The sequence below is a fragment of the Rhinolophus ferrumequinum genome, chromosome 12 (genome assembly GCF_004115265.2).
Source record: "Rhinolophus ferrumequinum isolate MPI-CBG mRhiFer1 chromosome 12, mRhiFer1_v1.p, whole genome shotgun sequence".
NCBI lineage: Eukaryota > Metazoa > Chordata > Mammalia > Chiroptera > Rhinolophidae > Rhinolophus > Rhinolophus ferrumequinum.
Genome location: NC_046295.1, coordinates 17,809,860 through 17,831,579, shown reverse-complemented (window position 1 = coordinate 17,831,579; position 21,720 = coordinate 17,809,860). Strand labels below are relative to the sequence as shown.

The window sequence follows — 21,720 nt, the reverse complement described above, 5'->3', positions numbered from 1 at the left end:
ATGGCATCAAAAAAGGAAGCTGAGTTACATGCAAGTAATCCTTATTAAAGGGGATTTTAGAAAGCCGGACACTTGAGAAAAGCAGGCAACTGTGAAAAGAATATCTCCTGCTTACCTTTGTAAAAGCCAACAATTACCCCAAATTGGTTTGGGATGAGATAAGGCAATCAGTTGTAATAGAGTTGATATCTGGGAAGGGGGGAAGTTTGAGTCACTCAGAGATAAACCTCTTATTTTGGTTCCTTTTCCTTGATCATCTTTATCCTTTCAGCCCACCCTTACCTTTATGCATACTGGTCACCGGTGGGGTGAGGAAGGAATGACTTTGGAAGTGCTCCTTAACTGGGCTTTTGTATGCATTGTACAAGGCTCAGGACTTTCTCATCAGCAGGCTTTCCTGCCCTGTCATTAGTCCTTGTGGCAGAAGAGCCTCATTCTCACGAACTGACCCATGCTGCGAGCAGGTCACCTCAGATGGAGGCTGGCTGCTTTATTCAGAGACTTCTGAGATTCCCAGATGTTGAGGCAAGATGCAAATGTGGGTTCATGCTTTCCCTGCTCCTCAGTTCATTTTTTTGACCCCTGGAAGAAACGGTGTTCTATTTGACGACTGAATGCGTGGTTTCACATGGGCATGGTCGATTCTCACCTTTTGTAGTTGCAATTGCAAAAAAGCGTCTTTTTGTGAGAGCAACAGTTAATTTTCTTTGAAATGTTACCACAGTTTATGCAGAATAAGTATTTCCCCCCTCCCCCCATTTATATTTCCCCTTCACTTATGCTTAAAAACAGGTAATTGGAGCAGAGCTTCAAAGTGTAATCTTGCCCAAAGGCTAAACTTGCCACCTAATGACACACACGGTTGTTCTTCTTTATTGAGGCGGTCTTGCACTCATTATCCCTAAATTAGTTCCTTTTTCTCTTTCCCTTTATTATTCATCCAACTCCTCCTTTTTCATTTGGAGTTTTCCAAGTGAACCATGACAAAGTATGTCTTTGTGAGGTTGTGTGTCTGTGCAACAGTGCATCTGTGTGAGTGAGAGGGTACCACCCCCTCCTTCACAGCAAGTGTTTATTTAAGTCAACGCAGTGGAAACCTGACAAAAATCTTTGGCATTGATTGCCTCATAATGATCTCACATCAATCCAGGGAGGAAAATCTAGCTGAAAATGGAAGAAGCTGAAATTCGGTTGCAGGGTACCCTTGTCACAGACAGAGGCAAGCAGCTCAAACTCAGAGAAGAAAGTTGAAACTGGCATTTGAATGAAGACTGCTGAGAGTGTTTGTGTAAAAGTATAATTAAGACCTTAATGTCCTGTTCTTTCAAAAGGAAAGCTTTACATGCCATTCATGTGATGTTACTTATATCCAGTTGAACATATGACAAGAGGTAAAGATAAGAAAATACTAATGTGGCTTTGTTTATTCAGAGCTGGGTTGGAATCCCCACTTGACCCCTGGTAACGCTGTATTACTTAGCCCGAGTCTCAGTATCCTCACCTAAAATAGGGATAATAATATCAACCTTACAGGTTTGTGGTGAGGATTAAAAGAGAATATTCAAAGTGCTTGATACATTGCCTGTTAACGTGGTAGAAGACAAATTCTATTAAAAATTTGCCGTCTTTTTTGATTCCCTTATGGTAAATTGAATCACAGCTTGGAAAAGTTTTGGCTTAAGAGCCTAAGAATCTGAGTTTGGATGTTTTTTCCCTTTCTAGGATCATTTCTTTCTTTATCTTGAAAAGAGACCTAGAACTTCTGAAGCACACCAGACATTTCTGTTACACACCAGACATTCTACTTGGCAGTGTAATCTTATCAAACACTTGTACAAACTCTGGAAGGGCTTTATTCCCATATTACAGAAGAGAAAATGGAGACTCAGAGAAGGTAAGTAATTTTCCCAAGGTTCTAAAGTAAGTGGGGGAGCAAGTATGTGAACAAGGGTTTGTCAAGTCTCATAGAGTCTAGGTACAATTGAGAAATAGGGTCTACTTTATTCACCTAAATTTGCTTTAAGAACGTTATTCCCTCAGATAAGATGGTACAAAATCTTCTGATTCAGAGGGTTAGTAGAACCTTTTAGTCTGTGAAGACGATGGAATATTAGCAACTTTGCCTGATTGCCTGATTCCTAGGTCAAATATGTGATACGTGTATTCAATATATCACATTTGCTCTTGATATTATTGAATAGATTCAATTATTCTGCCTCTGTACCAATGTGATGTCCTCCAGACACACATCTCATAGATTTCAGCTTTTCCATGTCCTCTTCTTTATCCTTCCTTGACGTTCTAAAGGCAATCATCCCTCCTTACCCCCCTCATATGCCAGCCCACACCTCTTTTCTCTTCACTAGCCAGTGGATATCTAGGTGTTTGCAGCCTCTATTAGCACCAGCAACCCTGTGTTCTTGGTTATGTTCTAACACTCCTTCCACATCTCTCCTTTTTTTGATGTTGCAGTCATTCCTTCCTTCTCTACTTTTTATTCTTCTTCCATGAAACCAGAGTTAGCTGTAATAGTTCAGTGAAGTGGGTAGGGGGAGACATAAAGTTTCTAGTTCCAGCTAGGTGACCTTGGTAAGGGATTTAACATTTCCATGTCTGTTTCATTACCAGTAAAAACAAGTATTTCAGTTGAACTCCCTATGATTCTTTCTTGACCGTGGCTCCAAAGGCTACAGATCAAGTTTTCGTGCCATGGCCTCCATCAGAGGTACAGTCATTTACTCAAGAACAGAATAGGTAATAATAATAATAATATGTCTATACAGCCCTTTGTGTATATAAGAACCATGTGCCAATATCATTTTACTTGTTTCTTCCAACACAGTGACTTCGGCGCCGTCACCTAGCTAGTCAGTAGCAGAGGCAGGGCCAGAAAAGTCATCTCAATTCTGAATCTTGTATGCTTTACTCTGCACCTCAGCAGAGTAAGGTAAACTGGCTGGGGCATGAGGAAAAGAAGATCAAAAGGTTTTTCTACTTGTCTCTATGTGAACTGTGCTGGGGGAGTGAATGGATAGTGTAGATTGAGAAGAGGAAATTAAAGGGTAGACATTTAATTTCTAAATGTCTAGACATTCATTGTGGTACGAATTTTTCAAAAAGAAAAGAGATCTTCCTGATAATTATTGTTTCAGGCCTTCAGGTTTCCCCCAAACATCTATAGGATAACATCTCAGTAACGGAGTGTAACAGAAAATATAACTTCAATTAAAAATCCTAAACCCAACACTGAAGAATTTAGTACAGCAATTATAGTGACTTAGGGGATTATCTATGTTTTCTGGATGGTATTTTCCTTAAAATAAAAAAAAAAAAATTCCTTATTTTAAAATCCATTCTATGGTTTGTTCAAATATTAGTTTATACAGTACCTAAAGTTACAAGGCTGGAGCCTTGTAACTTTTTTTCATGTCAAGATCAACAACTCCTTCTCAAGTTGACCCTGTCCTGCCTTTGTGAGATGGATCAAATTTAAATCTATTGTGTACTCAGTGGCCTCTTTTGTCCATAAACCAGTTCATTCTCCCTTAAAAGGCCAGTGACAAATTCCAGATTCTTTGTGAAAGAATCAAACATTTCTCTCTTTGTTCAGGAGGTGATTTGTTAGTTGTGGGTGTGAAAAGGGAACAGGGAAATGTTGAGTGGTTTCATCATATGTCACAGAAGCCCAATATAATGCATTTGACTCAAGCCTTTCTCATTTAAGATTTAAACTAATATTTTTGAAAGGAAATTCAACCCATATGTATCTGCCTCAGTAGCCTTGTTAGGTTTTATTGATAGGAAACGGGAAGTTACTTCTTGCCAACATTACAAAAGGCCTAAAGATCAAGTGAATTTTAATCTTGGCAAATGTAGCTTCTACCCTGAAAATTGGAACATAGGTCCCAGGTAATAACAAAAGAAAGATAAACATTATCCTTAAGTGTCTTCCAAGATAAGAAGGGCAATGAAGACTGAGCAAGTTCTAAGAATTACTGATTGTTTCATTTTGTCTCAAAGCCAATATAATTTGTTCCTAGATTGTCACATGCATAGGTGATGGCACAATTTATTCAAATAAATCCAGCCGTAGATATTAGAGGTTTAGCGTAAAAAGAGGGGGAAAAAATGCTGTAATAACATCTTTGACCTTGATTTATTTGTGCCATTCAAAATAAAAATTATGAATGCAAGCTGTTTATCCCAAGGAGACTCACTACTTTGTATTTTTAACATAAAATACAGACGTTTTTGAGAGCAGGAGATACAGTTGCATCATCCTGAAAAAGAAATCTGTCTTTACGATCTTATACTATCTTCTAAGTTGATTAATTGAAAAAAAATGTTCACAATGTATATTCACTACATATTCTCACCCACTGTAAATATTTGACATGGGGAATTGTTCTGACTTTCTGTGTTTAACAAACTCAGTCTAAGATCTGTCCATGGAAAACTGCTCTTCGGACTGATTGCCCTTGCCCAAAATAAGGGTTCCCAGGGGTGCTGGGGAATATTGAAAACCAAATTCCAGACCCAAGCCAGATTGATAACTTAGTGCAGAGAGACAGGCACAAAATTGGAGACTTTTGGGAGGGGACTTGCAGCATTTGATGGAAGAACCAGTCCTGGATTAAATGAAGTCAGGAGGTAAGATGCTTGATATCATGAGAACTCGAGCATAGAGTACATTTTATTTCTGCTTGGAACTCAACAAGCATCTGAAAGCCCGCTTTCCCCATGAGGTCCGGATTTGGTAAGGAGTCCCCAAGGTATTTCCTGCCTCCAAGAAAAAGTCACATTGTAACAAGATTTTCTTTGGTCACTGATGGTCCTCTAAGCTGTGTTTCTCAAAGTACGGTTTTCTAGGTTTCCTAGGCCAGCAGCATCAGCATTACCTGCAAGGTTGTTAGAAATGCAAATTCTCAGGCCTTGCCCAAGAACTACTCAGGCATAAACTCTGGGATTGGGGCTCAATAACCTATGTTTTAATGAGACATCCAGTTGATTCCAATGAGTAGTAAAGTTTGACAATCACAGCTCTTAATTTGTCAATGCCTTTAGGACTTTGGTGTAAAACTGCAATGCAACCATATGATAGCAGTTTGAACATACGCACAATTCTATGAATTTAAGCACCAATTCTATGTAGGCAATTGGCTATTAGCCACATAATTTAAATGAATGTATGGATTTTATTTCCCTGGGAGCCTCAACCTCTGACTCCCTGTCAGCTTGGTTAGCTCAACCTCTAAATGTTGGTTACCGTCTATGTGTGATTAGGCTGCTTTAACCCTGCGTACCCTACCACTCCCCAAAAGAGTCAAGCTAGATTCAGGTGGCCTAGAATGAAAAGAATGTCTGGTAGTCTCTTTTTAGTATGTTTTGAAGCAATAATTGTACTTCTTCTGTTGTATCTTCTTGGACCCCTGATGGAAGTTCTGACTGTCCTTGGGTCAGATGAGAAAGGATCCAGATTTCTGAAAGCCCGAAACGCTTGAGATAAATCTCAGCCCCTTCTCCACTACCAGATTATACAGTATTCTGCCTGGAATGATTTAAAAAGCTGTCACCTTTAATTTCCCTATCAGTGAAGTGTGTTCCCCTTTATTTACTATCAAGCTGAGGTAATAGCAAGTGACATTAAGTCTTCTGTTTTTGTACATGTTCTATGACTTTGCATATGTATGCAAAAACCACTCATCTAAAGAGACACAAAACTATTCTTGCTCCTACTAGGCATCAGAAAGGAGTCCTGACTTTGACCCCTGATGGATACCTATTTTTCAGAGTTTACTGCACATAAAACAACTATTTATGGCTAGTTTGACCTTATTTCCAAATTCCAATGTGGTCATATACCTGAGGAGCAGGGGCTGTGCCACCTGTGACCCCTGGGATAGCATTGTCACTTCAAGCCTTAGCTCATCTCCTGCTCTCTGAGCCTCAGCTTGGCTTCTACTTTGTCCCATAATAGGAAAGGCATCTCCTTTTGAAAATGTAATAAGAGCAGCAGGCACCAAGTGATAACTGGTATGAAGTAAACACCTGATAGAGGTAGGTAGCCTTTCATAAACTTCCTTCTGGAAAAGGAGCCAAATCATAGCAATGGCCAGTTTAGAAATCTAGTCAGTGGGCAGATTTGGTTGGAGATGGACAAACTCAGAGAAAGAGAGACAGATCCTAAACTCATCCAAGTGTGTAATAGGTCATTTTCTACTATAACATACGAGGTCTGACAATTAAGTTCACGAACTTGTTGCAATGATGCTGCTAGTCTTTTTTGATATCAGAGGGATTATCCATTATGAGTTTGTACCAACTGGACAAACAGTTTACCAAGTTTATTATTTGGAAGTGCTGAAAAGGCTGCATGAAAAAGTTAGACGAAAACGACCCGAACTTTTTGCCAATTCATGGCTCTTGCATCACGACAATGCACCAGCTCACACGGCACTGTCTGTGAGGGAGTTTTTAGCCAGTTAATAAATAAGTGTATTGGAACACTCCCTCTACCCACCTGATCTGGCCCCCAATGACTTCTTTCTTTATTCGAAGATAAAGGAAATATTGAAAGGAAGACATTTTTATGACATTCAGGACATCAAGGGTAATGACTACAGCACTGATGGCCATTCCAGAAAGAGCTCCAAAATTGCTTTGAAGGGTGGACCAGGCACTGGTGTCAGTGCATAGCTTCCCAAAGGGAGTACTACAAAGTTGACCATAGTGACATTCAGAAATGAGGTATGTAGCACTTTTTCTAGGACGAGTTCGCAAACTTAATTGTTCAACCTCGTCTATGCTCAAAGAATTGAATGATAAATGTGTGTCGTGTACATACACATTACTTAAGGTATTTAACTTAATCCTTGCATCAACCCAGTGAGGTAGGATTTATTATTAGGGTCCCTAGTTTGCAAGATGAGTAAACCAAGTCTTACAGAGGTTAGGTGAATCACCGTCAAAAAGCAAGTAAATTTGGACTTGCATTCCAAGCTTGGATCATTCTTTTATAAATTCTGTGCTATTAAGCATTATACTATTGCTTCTCAAGCTATCCGACCCAATATCCCTCTCTCCCTTTAAAACAAATATTTGAAAGGCCCCCTGTACTATCCTGAAATAAAATGTATAGATAATGTAACCCACTTCCATACAAAACTTTAAAATTCATGAAATAGAATAGTGCTCAGCAACAAAAAGGAGCAAACTATTGACACAAAGCAACAGGAATGAATCTCAAAAACACTATGTTGAGTAAACTCAGGCGCAAGAGAGTACGTTCTTCGTGATTCCATTTGTATATTATTCAAGAGCAGGCAAAACTAATAAACTGAATTAGATATCAGGACATGGTTTGCCTTTCTGGGTAGAAAAGGGAGGAGATTAACAATAAAGAGGCATGAGGTGAGTAGAGTGAGGGAAGTGTTCTATCTTGACAGATTGTGACTGTAGCGATTATATATTTGTTAAACTCATTAAAGTATACTCTTAAGATCTGTGTATTTTGCTTTTTATAATTATAACTCAATAAAAATTAAGTCAATATAAAATTAATAATGTAGAAAAAATTAATATATAGAAAAAATTAAAAGGATTTTTAAATATATATTTCAAAATACAAATGCTTAGTATCATCTATATTCAAAGATATACTGAAGTAGTCAGATGATTGAATCTAATATTAATACATTTGGAATTTAAATTTCAACTTGACTATTGTTGAAACATTTATTCTTACATCACATTTTGAAAATATTATATATATATATAATATACTATATATATATATATATATATATATATATATATATATACTTAGAATGGGACAGCCGCAAATGCAGACAGGTACAATGTGCTGAAGTGGATTCACCAATATTACGCGTAGTCCTGTTTTCAATGGAATGATGAACAACTCTTGGAAGAGTTCCCAAAACTTTTTCCCCAATCTTTCCTCTATTTACACAGTAGTACTAATTCTGGAAAATTCAGTGAATAAATGATACAAAAATTAGTTTTTGTTTATATATAAAACAGAGTTGAGTTTAAAGTTCAGATGACTATACATTGGATTTTTATCTATAAGGATGTCCAAACATTAAAAAAAACTTGCACTAGGAGATTCATTGTGCAATCTCCTCTCCTGGCAAGACATTTTACGTTGCTAGCCCTTGTCCACCAAACATCTGTAGGACTGTGGCCAAACATTGTGACAACTCAAAATTCCACACATGTCTAAATCTCCTCAAGAGGAGGGACACTGGCTGAGTTGAGAGCTCTGCTCCAGATAATACTGTAAATTGAAAACTCCTTCTAAAATGCGACCTCTTCTGCTAAGCCTTCTTTAACTTTTTTCCCAGGCTCATCAACATGTCCTTCTGTCTTTTTAGAATCCCAAGGAGAGTTGTCTTAGAAATTAACTTTTTATTTTTAGTAATTGTTAGTATACTTTTCTATGTCTCTCCTGAAAGTATAAGATCCTTGATGTTGGAAGTGTTTTTATATCTAACACCTAGCAGAGTTCAGGCACAAGGTCCAAACTCAGTATATGTTTATTGAAAGCATGTATGACTGGATTAATGAAATAACAAGTGCATGCTTCAAATCTACTTAGTCCACATGACCTGAGCAATGGACTGAACTTATATTTTAAAATTTTGATTATTTATTACACACATTCTATTTTGTTGTATAGGTGGGATTTGCTAGGATTAGAACAAATTGAGATTGAGAAACAAACAAATCTTTCAAAATCCTTTTTTAAAATGTTATTGGCGTTAAAAGGTAAATAAATAGATGTATTTTACATAAAGATCTTCTCATTTTCTTTTACTGAAATTAAGATGTGGTAAGTGCTGTATCAGTTTTTAATCCCAAACTACCTCACTGTTATGTAACAAACAGACCAAAAAATTTAAAAAAGAAAATGAAAAGGGGCATATTACATAAGGAAATCTATGTATATTTTAAAAGACAAAATGTGCTGTTGTTACCAATGGGAAAGAGTCCCGCGCAGCCCATTATGCCCAGAAGGGCATTTCTGTTACTTCTGCACCTGAAGCCTTATCTGGGTTCTTACCTGATATTATCTGCAAACAATCACAACAGGGCCTGCATTCTTAGCCGCTAGGAACATAGATATGGGACTTTCCCAGTGGTGAAGTGAGGTCCAAAATTGTGATTAGATCGACATGTCTCATTTGCCATCCTTCCAGCTGTTAGGAACAGTGAATGACTTTTCAGATCTCTCAGCTTTATGGAAACAGAGGTACATTGTAAGTATCCACCAAATCTCAGGCTAGCTACCGTGGCTTTGCTCTGCAAATATGAGAGTTGGGCTCCTTGTGTTTATTTTTCTCATAAACCAAAGAGGGTTAATAGAATTAACATTTCCAAAACTTTCTGGAAATGTTAATTATTTACATATATATATATAAAAAAACAAAAATAATAAAATGCTGGAAAAACGTCACAGTTATACTTCTATAAAGTCCCTTTTGAAGATTTTGTTTTCCTTATTTAAGAAAGCACAGAATTCACATCTGGTTGTGGATACCAAAAGCAAAGGCCAGATTTTTATAATCTGTTATATCCTTTTTTTTTGGGGGGGGCGGAGGTAGGAAATTATTCCTGAATATAATCCTGATAAAGCCTTGCTTGGGTCATTTTGGGGATAAGTTTAGAGGACCGTTTGAGACTTCTTTGTATTTGGACTCAAAAACTAGGATATTCTAATTTTATCATTGTATTTGGGGCATTTCACTGAGAAAGAACCCTTATGTGTCTCTTGGAAGATCAGTTTTAAGGCCAACCGGGAATATTTCAATATATATATGTATAAGTACTGAAAATTCTTCTTTATAAGATTTTAAGGTATTCTTTGTTCAGGCATTTTATTTCTCTGTGCAGTTTTTCTTTACGCACAAACATTTGTAAATATTTTTAGAAGACAAATTGGGTAGTGTCTGGAAAGTAAATAATTTCTGAATGAATATATATATATATATATATGTATTCAGAAATAATATACTTTCTGTATGCATATATGTATATATATACTTCTGTATATATACAGTAAGTCCTGTATATATACATGTATACAGTAAGTCCTCAACGTTACGGATAAGTTCTGTGACTTTAGGTGAAAGGAATTATAACAAAATCAATTTTGCCTTGGGCCAATTGATAAAAAACTGAGTTAAGTTTCTTGGCATGTAACAAAATGATGTTGAAGGAAACTGTTATTCGAGGACCTGCTGTATTCAGATTATATATTCTGAATAGATATATTCAGAAATTATATATATACATAATATATATATAATATATAATATAAATATATATATATATATATAATGTATATATATATATTTCAATTCGATAGTGCCTGGAAAGTATCTGAATATAGTGTCTATATATATATATATATATATATACACATGTACATATATATATATGTAGTATCTATCTATATATAGAGAGGGAGAGAGAGAGAGAGAGAGAGAGAGAGAGAGAGAGAGAGAGAGAGCAACCTCACAAAAGAGAGGAACGGACCTCTCTTTCCAGAGGAAGCCCAATCTCGCGGGATCTCAGTAGATCCACCAGGCAGCAGGGACTCCTGGTATGAGAAACACCAGGTGTCGGCAGCAGAGGCCCCTGGGCTCCAGAATCCTCCGTGTTAAGAAGTCTGGGTTGCGCCACCTCTCTAGCGAACCCCAATGCCTCCTCTGACCCCCAACTCACATTGCAGAGATGCCTTGCCCCAGGGGCCCTGCCAAATGCGAAGACAGGTGCCTTGCTTCTAGGGTTGTGGTCTGGACCGCCATCGGCCGGAATGCAGGAGTAAACTGCACAACCTCCTTCGCAAATCTACAGCTTTCCAGGAGGCCAGCGGCAGCAACGCGGACTTCTGGTGAGAAACCGGGGACCCAGTGTGATGCCTGCCAAGGTCCAAGGCCACACTAAGCTGAACTTGGGGTCAGTTGCTTCCCCTGGCAGCTGTGAGGTGTCTAGAATTCCTCCCAGAAGACCATAGCTGCATGTCCCTGGAGCCTTTCCCCTGAAAGACGGCCTCAGGGCGTTGCTTTCTATTTCCGATCCAGCCCATCTGCCAGCAACCTGTAATGGGGGAGCTGGTCCTTTCACCCCGGCCCCTCCATCAGGAACTTTGTCCTTTTTGAACACTAGGGGATGCCGGAGAGGTGGGCCTGGGGCCTGGTGGGGCCTGGGGCCTGGTGGGGCCTGGGGCCTGGTGGGGCCTGGGGCCTGTGGGATTTCTGGGAAGGCAAATGGTGCAATTGGAGCTTGCAGGCTGTGCTCTGCAGCTTCACTATTATATTTTTGTTAAGTAGTTACTATTAGGTTAGTGTAAAAGTAATTGCGGTTTAAAAAGTTAAAAATAATAGCAAAACCGCAATTACTTTTGCACCAACCTAATAGTAATAAAATTTATAGGAGAAATAAGAATGATTCTATAAAATTAGAGAAGACCAAGTGTTGTAAATACACACAGTATGGAAACGAGAAAATAACAGATGTAAAAAGTAAGATTATAAAAGATGAACCACGACACTTACAGGTCACATGACAAAATAAGCTCACACAGATTTAGCTTTCCCTTTACATTACACTGCACATACATAGTTAAGCTTAAAAGACATATTGGGCAATTCACAGGAACCAGAAATAAAAAAAACCCTCAAAGCCAGAGTGCCCAAGATGGAGCCTGTGGTCTACATAAACGATCAAGACCAGGGACTAGAGATTTAATGCTAAGAAATGTGGTTCTGGCCAACAAGAGTTGAGGAGTTGACACTGGAAACCTAATATAAGCTGGAACCATAAAGGGTTTCACACTCTTGAAAAGGTTCCTAGAAAAACTCCTCAGTGGCAGAGAGAAGTAAGATTTTGGAGTTGAGTATGGGGAGAAAACAATTATTCTCTAAGTAATAAAATGCCACGGATTATCCAAAAATGGGGCCCTGATTCTCATACTACTTGCATTATATGGCAGTTTCAAACAGAGAAATTATTGTGCTTTTCTTGACCAGTGAAACTCCTAGAATTCATAGCAGAATGCAAAATGGGGATGTTTCCACAACTCAGAGTCACAACACTCATAGAAAAGATTATCTGGACTAAAAATGAGTTCATAACAACAAAAATACAAGCCACATAAGAAAGCAACTTACTGTAGAGGACATTTAGTGAAAACACAAACAGGAAAATTAACATCTCAAAGAACTTAAGGAAATGTAATAATTTGAAAACATTTGGAATAAAATTCCACACAGATAGGATGGAAATTATGGTAATATGACATATATATATATATATATATATATATATATATATATATATATATATATATAAATGGAACTGGCAGATTTGAAAAAGAACCACATAGAACTTCTAGACATAGTTTTTGAATTTTATGTTAAAAATACCCTCAAAAAATTGCATTGTAGATCACACAAAATTAGGACAAGAATTAAGACGGAAAATAGGTTTGAGAATATACAGAAAGAGATAATAAAAGGATAGACTGAGATACAAAGAATAGATTGAGAAGATTTAATGCCGGAAAGAACATTTTAGAAAAAATGGCTGAGTATTTTTCCACAATCAAAGAAAGTTATCAGATTGAAGAAGTACACTGAGTCACAAGCAAGATTGTATATATATATATGTATATGTCACATTATATAAATATAAAAAGTTTACATGTATATCACTAAGAACAATAAGAAAATCTTAAACTGAACAGAGACAGATTACCTACAAAACAACAATTATACTTAGTGTGGACCTCTCATAAAGAGCAATAGAAGCCAAAAGAAAAATGGAATAACATCTTCAAATGTTTAAAATTCTATGCACAGTTGAATTTCTGTATTACAGTAATGCAGAAAAAGAGTCTGAGAGATTTGACTACTAACTGGCTCTCACTGGAAGAACTAAGAAAAGGTCTAATTCAGGAAAAATAGAATCTGGAAAATGCAAGCTACAAGAAGTACATGAGTTGATATAAAGATGCACTGATAAAATGATAGTGCTGAATAATTTTGTAAAGTGTAAAAAGACATTGAAACCAAATAATAGAAAATGTAATAAGGTGTTTAATGTTAAAGTTTTTAGGTTCTTTAATTATTCAGAAGGAAGACAGAAATAATGATTACACTTAGACATTGTTAAATCAAGTATGTTGGTTAAAATTTAAGCCTAAACATTGTCAAGAAAAGATTAAAAGATAATTTTTAAATAAGTATAAAGAGTAAAACAAATGAATACAGAAAATGTAATCACAGCAATAGAACGTAGAAAAGGAGACAAAAAAATCAAGCAAAATTTGGTGAAAACACAAAAAATGATAGCACAAACAAATGCACAATAGTAGTAATTATAATAAAAATTAAGTTGATTAAGTTTACTCCTTACATTACATTTTCCCATTGAAATCTTTTCTGAAAATCTCAGGGCAGAGATTGGACAAGAGCCCTACTTGTACCTAGGTAAACTCATGTTTGTAGAAAGAATTTATCCACTTGATTTGAAAAACTGTGTCCCACTTACTCCAGGGTAGGGGTTTCATCTTTTAAAAAGTCTAGTGAAAAGGAATTTTTTTACTAATTTAAGTTGATAATTTCTCTTAAACCTATCTGTTAATGAGTTTGGGTTTTCTAAACCAAAATTTGTTTCTTTTTTAATAGGGTCACAAGTAATTGATCTCTTCACGTGTTAAAGAAGAGATATTGGAAGTAGATGCAACCTATATTTACTGTAAAGAGTTTGGGGTACAAATGAAGTAAGTAGTGTCTGTTATATTGTGAATTAAGCCCTCTGTGTGTGTGTCTGTGTTGAACTGCCTCTAATAAAACATTATCAGAATATTCAGTAGAATGGATTTACATATTCCATTCCCATCATACACGTTTATTTTTTCTTGTCTAAGATACTTGAATTTAAAACTTGAATTTTGAATTTTACAGATTCAGGAATAGCTCAGATGTGTTCTATTCAGGAAATTCCAGGTACATCGGTCTCATTTTCCTACTAAATATTTTCTTTCCCTCATTTAATATCCCGATCTGATATTTGTTCTCTTATTAACAAGCTTTGTCATAAGCTTACTTTTTTTTCTTTTGAAAGTACAACCTTAAACCAAGGTCAAATAGCTCTAGTTTATTTAAAATATTATGCAAATGCAACTTTCTTCTTTTCTGTTTGAAAAATTTTCTTTTCTCCCTCTGGTAACTGATGTGACATCCTTAGATATAGACCTTAAAAAGCTCTGGAGAATTAGGGCTTTATCCATAGTCCTTTGCAGCTTTCCACTACAGTTAATTTCTCTTACTCTGAACTGAGATTTATGGATGTCAAAGGGAATTTTGCATGAAGTTTATTTTAACCTCCAGAAACATAGTCTTATTTAGAATACTATGCATAATTTGCTTCTTATTTAATGCAAAGATTGCAGCTGGATTAATAAAATGTTATATTGCACAATTTTCTCTTTTGCTACTACAAACATTTTCTCTGTGGTCATGCATATATGACTTTATGTGTACATAATGAGGTGGAGGAAGGGACTGATGTTTACTGAACTTTGGCTATTTTATCAGTCTGTAGCAGGCACATTACAGAAAAATTTAATGTAACACTTTCAACTCCATGAGTTAGTTTTAATTTTCTACATATTCTAGAGGAGGAAACGGAGTACCAAGGAGTATTTGCTAGTCATAATATTTATGTTTTCCATGTTCTAATCTAAAAGGTATTATATTGACTTCATTTATGGGATATTTTGAATAAAATTGGGTTTTTTCTTTTATTGTCATAATGGTCTCTTTACAGGTGCTTGACTTTAAAGACTGGAGAGTTTATTTTTATAAAGCATTGGTACTTAAGAATATTTTCTTATTTCTGTGTCCTCTTCTGCTTTTTATAAATATTTAGTTTAAAACATGATGTTTTCTATTTTGAGATAGTTTGTCCTGTAATGTCTTTATTTTAAGATCTTAGAGGCAGTCATTTAAAATAGTATTTCTATAATGTATTATTTTAGAGAACATAAATTGGACTACATTTGTTTTATATATATTATTTATATTATATACATATATATGAATTATATATATGAAATATATATGAAACATATATATGAAATACATATACATATGTATGTGTGTAATATATATGTATGTGTGTGTGTGTGTGTATATATATATATATAATTTAGGTAGAAAACTGTGCAAAGTTAAAGTGTACAATTTGACAAGTTCTGACATAAGAACATACCCATGAAACCATAGCCCCACAATCAAGATAGAGAACATATATGTCGCCGCTGTAAAATTTCTTCCTGCACCTTTATAATCCCTTCCTCACCTCCCTCCCTTCTCTCCTGTCCACAGAAAACCACTGATCTACTTTCTGTTACCATGGATTAGTTTGCATTTTCTAATTTTATATAAATGGGATTATACAGTGTGTACATTTTGGTGGGAGGCATGGATGGATTCTAGCCTCTTTCACACAACATAATTATTTTGAGATTTGTCCATGTTGTGTATATCAATAGTGTATTATTTTTTTTACTGCTGAGTAGTATGTGATAGTTTATGTACTCACATATTAATTGGCATTTGGTTTGTTTCTAGTTTTGAGCTGTTACTAATTAAATTTCTATAACTGTTGATGTACATTACTTTGAATGGACATATGCTTTCTTTTCTCTCTCTCTCTTTTTTTATTTTTATTGGGGAATATTGGGGAACAGTGTGTTTTTCCAGGACCCATCAGCTCCAAGTCAAGTTGTTATTTTCAATTTAGTTGTGGAGGAGGCAGCTCACTGGCCCATGTGGGAATCGAATCGGCAATGTTGGTGTTATGAGTACTGCGCGCTAACCACCTGAGCCAACCGGCCGCCCATGCTTTCTTTTCTCTTGATCAAATACCTAGAACTGAATGGCTGGATCACACAGTATGTGTATATTTAACTTTTAACAAAATTGTCAAAGTCATTTCCAAAGTGGTTGTACTGTTCTGCATTCTCAGTAGAATTTTATTAAAGTTCTGGTTTTTCACATCCTCACCTAAACTTGGCATGGCAAGTCTTTTTGTAATTTTACCCATTCAGTTATGTTTCTATTTGTAGTTTTAATTGGCATTCCCCTCATGGCAAACATGTTGAGCACGTTTTCACGTGTTTATTACCATCAGCACATCTTCTTTGATAAACTGTCTGTTCAAATTTGTTGCCCATTTTTTATTGGGCTGTTTGACTTGTTGATTTTTGATAGTTTGTGTTTCACCTGAATTGTCGATTCACCTAAATCGACTGTGTCCATATGCTTTGTTAAAGTTTTCCACTTTGCAAGTATTCCCCAAATTGGTACAGATTATATGATCCATTTTCCAGCTCTCTGAAGAAATTCATCACGTCCCAAGCAAGTCTTTATTATGTTGCTCTCAAATATAATCAGTTCAGTTCAACAATTATTTATTGAGCCATTATAATGTTCCAGACAGACAGGAGGAAAGATGAAAACACTTGGTTCACAATTATTAATATGCCTGACAGGGCAGTGGTATTGTAATAGCTATATACGGTGTCAGATGGGTAGTAGATTAGTTTGGGCTATCACTCTGTAGGTGGGTAAATGATCATTATGTTGTTCTGTACACTTGAAACTAATAATAAAAAAATGCATGATAGGAAATTGTCAAACACTTTGATATACTCCATATAGATATGGTTATATATGTGCACATTTCTTGTTTTGCCTTTATTACACTTTGTCTTGTTTTTATAGATAAAAGAACAGAGACCACAGATAATGATTTACATTCCGTCTTTGATTCCTTTCCTTAACTTCCCTAATTTTGTTTCTATTTTTCAATAAAATATTCATGAACTATTTTGGAGCATATGCTATGTGCCAGCACTCATTAAAGGAGAGCCTTATTCCATGTCCTTGCATTTTCATTGAGGGCAGGTAATTTCTGATGCAGTCTCCACAGGTGGAAGTACTGGAATGAGTACTTTGCAAATGATCTGTCCACTCATTTAATCTTTTCTTCCCTTTAAAAATATGATTAAGTGCTCTAGTTAAATTAGCAAGACCCTGATATCTACTGGGCAATGTATTCTAGGGCGCAGAATTAGTCCCTTGAAAGGCAGTAGGGGGTGAGATAGGTATCATCCCTTATCTCTGCCTTAATTAGATCTAGTTGCAATCAGGTGAGGCAGGCACTGCTGCTTCAACCAACTACATAGTAAGTCTTCTGTGTCTGTGTTGGAAGTGCACCATTTTCCAGAATCTCTTTGAAAAACTGAAGAAGTGTATCAGGTCATACTTGTCTTGCATACTTGTCATACTTGTCTTGCACAGTCACTTCAAGAAGTGAGAGTGCATTCACCAGTTTAGCTCTGTGAGGGGACTTTGTGTTTTGGGAGCACTTGTAAATGAATTCTTTTTTAGTTTTATTTTTTATTGTATTGGGGAATATTGGGGAACCGTGTATTTCTCCAGGACCCTTCAGCTCCAAGTTGTTGTCCTTCAATCTAGTTGTGGAGGGTGCAGCTCAGCTCCAAGTCCAGTTGCTGTTTTCAATCTTTGGTTGCAGGGGGTGCAGCCCACCGTCCCATGTGGGAATTGAACCTGCAACCTTGTTGTTCATAGCGCCCGCTCTAACCAACTGAGCCATCTAGGCACCCCATAAATGAATTATTTTATCTGTATATGATTCCTTATTACTTTTATCTTTATTTGATTCATTCAGTAAGCTTTTTGCTGAGCATATACTGTATTCTAAATGCTAAAAATACAGTAGTGAAGGCGACTGGTTTTCTGAAACAGATTACAAGATGAAAGATGTCAAGAAAATGTAAAATAGTTAAAATAAAAGAGGTTTATGTGAGAGAGAGAGGTTGGGAACTTTTTAAATTGCGTGGTTAGGAAAGCCCTCTTTGAGAGGTGACATTTTAGCTGTATCCTGAATGATGCGACGTAAGATGCAGCTTAACGTGAGGAAAGAACTAACTGTGGGAAGCCTGTATACGGGACGATGGAGAGGAAGAAAGTCACTGGTGGAGAAAACAGAATCTGTCCAAGCCGATGAATTTGTGGAAAGGTAGAAAGAAGAGTGACTAGTGAGTGGTTCGCCGAGGGAAAGAGATAAAAGCCATCCCCTAAAGGAATTGATAATGTCACTGCTGACTCTTCTTTTTGTCCCTTTCTTGTACTTACATCTTTACTCACTTCCTGTTAACACTTTCTGAGACTCTTCTGAGCCTAGATTTCTTCACGTAATATTCTAGAACTCTCTGACATAACTGGGTTTTTTTTTTTTTCCAGAATGTAACACTTTACATGAAGTTGGAATGAATAATACTTTTCCTTTCTGAAAGATTCTAACTAGAATGTGTTAATATATATTTTTTGAAGTCTGTACTTCATTTGTATCACTGAACCTGAAATTATCTCTGATATTTGAACCCATAATATACTGTTTTAAATTATTTTCACAAGGAAGTTTTAAAATAATTGTACATTAGAAAAATTATGGGTTATTTTATGATACTCATGCTCTTCCTTGTATTTTCTGTTTTGTATACTTAATATTTGGGGCTTGATTTCTTCCTTTTTTTTTCCCCCCTATCTTTAGGTTTCTCTGAGTTTTACTTTGCTTCTACCGGTAGTCATTTTTCTCAGTAGTCACTCCATTATACGATTGCAGCGACTGACCCTTAACATACTCATAACATTTACATAATAAATGATTCTTTATCCAGTTATTTCCCAGAAGAAAATTAATCCTTGTGTGGACGTGGGATTCCTCAGCTAAATGCATGTTTGACCTAGCCAGGTACCTAAACAGACAGTTGTTCCACTACTGAAAATTATCTGAGTGGAATGCCTAAACACTCATGGTAGTCTTAAAAGAAAGTAAGAGATATCTGTCAGGATCCTCCAAGCAGTTCAGCTTTCTAATCAGACCATCTGAATTCCTGAGTGAAAGATAAGAAAAAAAACTTGCTTACCTGTAGACCAGTCACTCAACGGTAATAAAGCAGATGTTTAAACAGGGTACGCTTAGCCTCGTCTGTCAGTCTGTCATTTAGTGAAGAGGTAGGGGTACAGTGGAGAGGAAGGGGGGAAGGAGAAACAATGTGGCAGCCTAAAACACTGTTGCAAGTCTGAGACAGTAGCTGCAACTTACTGATTTTGAAATACGTCCAGAAAGAAATACTGGGTCAGTGCTAAGTGAACCAACCCACAGCTGAGATCTCCAGAACATATCTTATACTCCCTATCTTTCATATGCATTATTTTGGTTAAGGGCATTTGGCCAGAGCATGTAAGTTTTTGTGGTGCATATCTAGATAATAATTTTCCTAAGGAGCTATTTTTTGGTTTGTTTGGCTCTGATGTTTGGAAAGTTTGTATTTGGTGTTTGGAACTGGGTGAATCATTCCGTCTCTCTGAGGTCTGATTTCCTGATCTGTAAAATGGTGACAATAATACATACTTTGAAGAGCTGTTATAAGAACTGGAAGTTAGGTGTGTAAAAAAGAACCATCATTAGTTTTGATGGTGTGTTTTCTTGGAAGTTGTTGAGATTGTTATCGATGACTTATTTTGCAGTTAGTGTGGAAGTATGAGATGCCAAGAGGCGAACTCTTCATGGAAATTTAATAGGAATAGCTGAAAACAGGGAATGGACTCAACCCAATGTTGTTGGGATAAGAGACTGTCACTACAGCACCCCTGGCGTGTCTACTAAGGGAGGTTTGCATGTAGGAATTACCTAAGCAATGTGGCGGGCCACCTTGCAGTCCATTTTACCAGAGGGGATGCTCAGGGAGGAGTTAACCTACAGACTCGTGTGTGCACACACAGATATTTTATAAGTTGGTGAATGTGCCTGGGGAGGAGGCGACATCTGCTTATGTGCCGGCATTGTTCCATGCAAAGTACTTACCTGCCTATGGGAAAATATAAATCCAAAACAAAGTAATAGGACAACTTTCAGGTCTAGTGTCATATTCAAAATCAAGATTTTAAAATCTGCTTTCAACACAGCCTTAGAGGATTCAGAGATGGGTTTGAGACTTTCTCTGGAACCCATTGACACTCTATGTGACATTTCATATGTGCATTTTCCTGGGTTGAATTTTCATAATTTCTATTTTCAGAAAGTTTTCTGATCATAAAAACTTGAGCATTCCTGTTTGATGTTATAAAATCAGATAAGGTAAAGCAGACTGATATGAAAAGCCTTTGGATATCTGATGGTTAGTGGACAAATGGTCTGTTTCAATTGGATCTATTTATATTCTTTGAATTAGCATCACTAGCAAATGAGTAACAGTAAACACGTTGCAAAATAGTAACTTGAAATATTTCCTACTTCCCATCCAGCAATTTTTTTTCCAGACTCTCTGTTTGGTTCCTCTTCAGTGTCTAAAATTTCTAAATTGAATTATGATCAGTTTTCAGGTACTGGGAGAAATTGATGGAGATGAGTCATATAAGAGCAAATAGAATAAAAAGATAGCTAGCTGGCTGAAAAAGGCTTCTAGAAACTTTTGTGGGAATTGATGAAATAAAGGCTGACTCACAGAAGTTTCTGCAAGTCAAACTGTATGCCAACTTATTACTCTAGAGGAATCAAAAGGAGTAATTAACTATGTTATGATTTGGGAAATTTAGTCATAAGTGTAGAAACTTTTTTTTTTGCATTGAGATAGTAATAGTCGACATATATTATATTCAAGGTGTCGGTATATACATCATCCTATTTAATCTTCTCAAACATCCAGTGAAGAAAATACTATTTCATCAGCATTTTAATGATGAAGAAATTAATAATTAAGTAGATTAGACAAGTTGACAGAAGTCGTACCATAAATGATGGAACTAGGAATCAAACTCAATGACTTTTTATGATGTTGACAAAGAAGGGACTCTAAAACCTCAGACTTTATAAGTAACTAAGAGACATATTATAGTTATTACATTGAGGATTAATACTAACAATGCCATTGCTAAATATCACACTATTTACTGGACAAAGTATTACTGCTGCAGTAATAATACTGGCTAGCAATAAGACATTCAAAGTAATGTCATTCAAGATTCTGTGCCTCTCTATGTTTACCCCCATTCTCACCTCCCGGAGTGAATGCTATATTTATTATTTTTAATTTCTTTCATGGATTTCAATATTGTATGGTTTAATTTTCAGAAGCTCTACCATTGTTTTTGTTAGGTATATTTTAGGAATTGTATTGGTAGCTTCAATAAATTTGGCAGGTCCTTCTAACTTTTCATTTTTGTCTGGGAGACATGTACTCTGGAATCTGTGATGGAGACTGGCATCACAAAGCCAGTCCTATGCATAATGAAATCCAAAGGTAATGAAGTATCACATTACTCTATTTGTGAAAAAAGGAGACACTATTATCTTTTGTGATGGGTGTATTACAAGAGAGTTGGCAGTTTTCATAAACAAACACTAGTGTATTATTTATGAAACCAAACTGCTGATTCAGAAGAATGTTTTAAAGCATAATTACATACGAGGAAAATAATATATCTGAAGCATTCCAGCAATAAAGCATAGTTGCACAATATTGATGACATCTACTTAATTTATTCTTTCACTCACATAATTCATATATTTTATACAACATTCACCGAGAGCACATAC

The 21,720-nt window shown here is 36.2% G+C and overlaps 1 protein-coding gene across 3 annotated transcripts in view; it reads left to right on the top strand.

The window, feature by feature from the left end:
* Positions 1–1,728: 1,728 nt before the first annotated feature.
* Positions 1,729–21,720, top strand: part of DMRTA1 (DMRT like family A1) — a 40,806-nt gene continuing 20,814 nt past the window's right edge. Inside the window, exons 1-3 of one of the 3 annotated variants that reach the window (XM_033122211.1) lie at positions 1,729–1,894; positions 10,809–10,915; positions 13,713–13,807. The gene's annotated coding sequence lies outside the window, so the exon portion shown is untranslated. Of the gene's footprint in view, positions 1,895–10,626; positions 10,916–13,712; positions 13,808–21,720 lie in introns of those variants that run through there. The other 2 variants (XM_033122210.1, XM_033122212.1) reach the window with 2 other exon arrangements.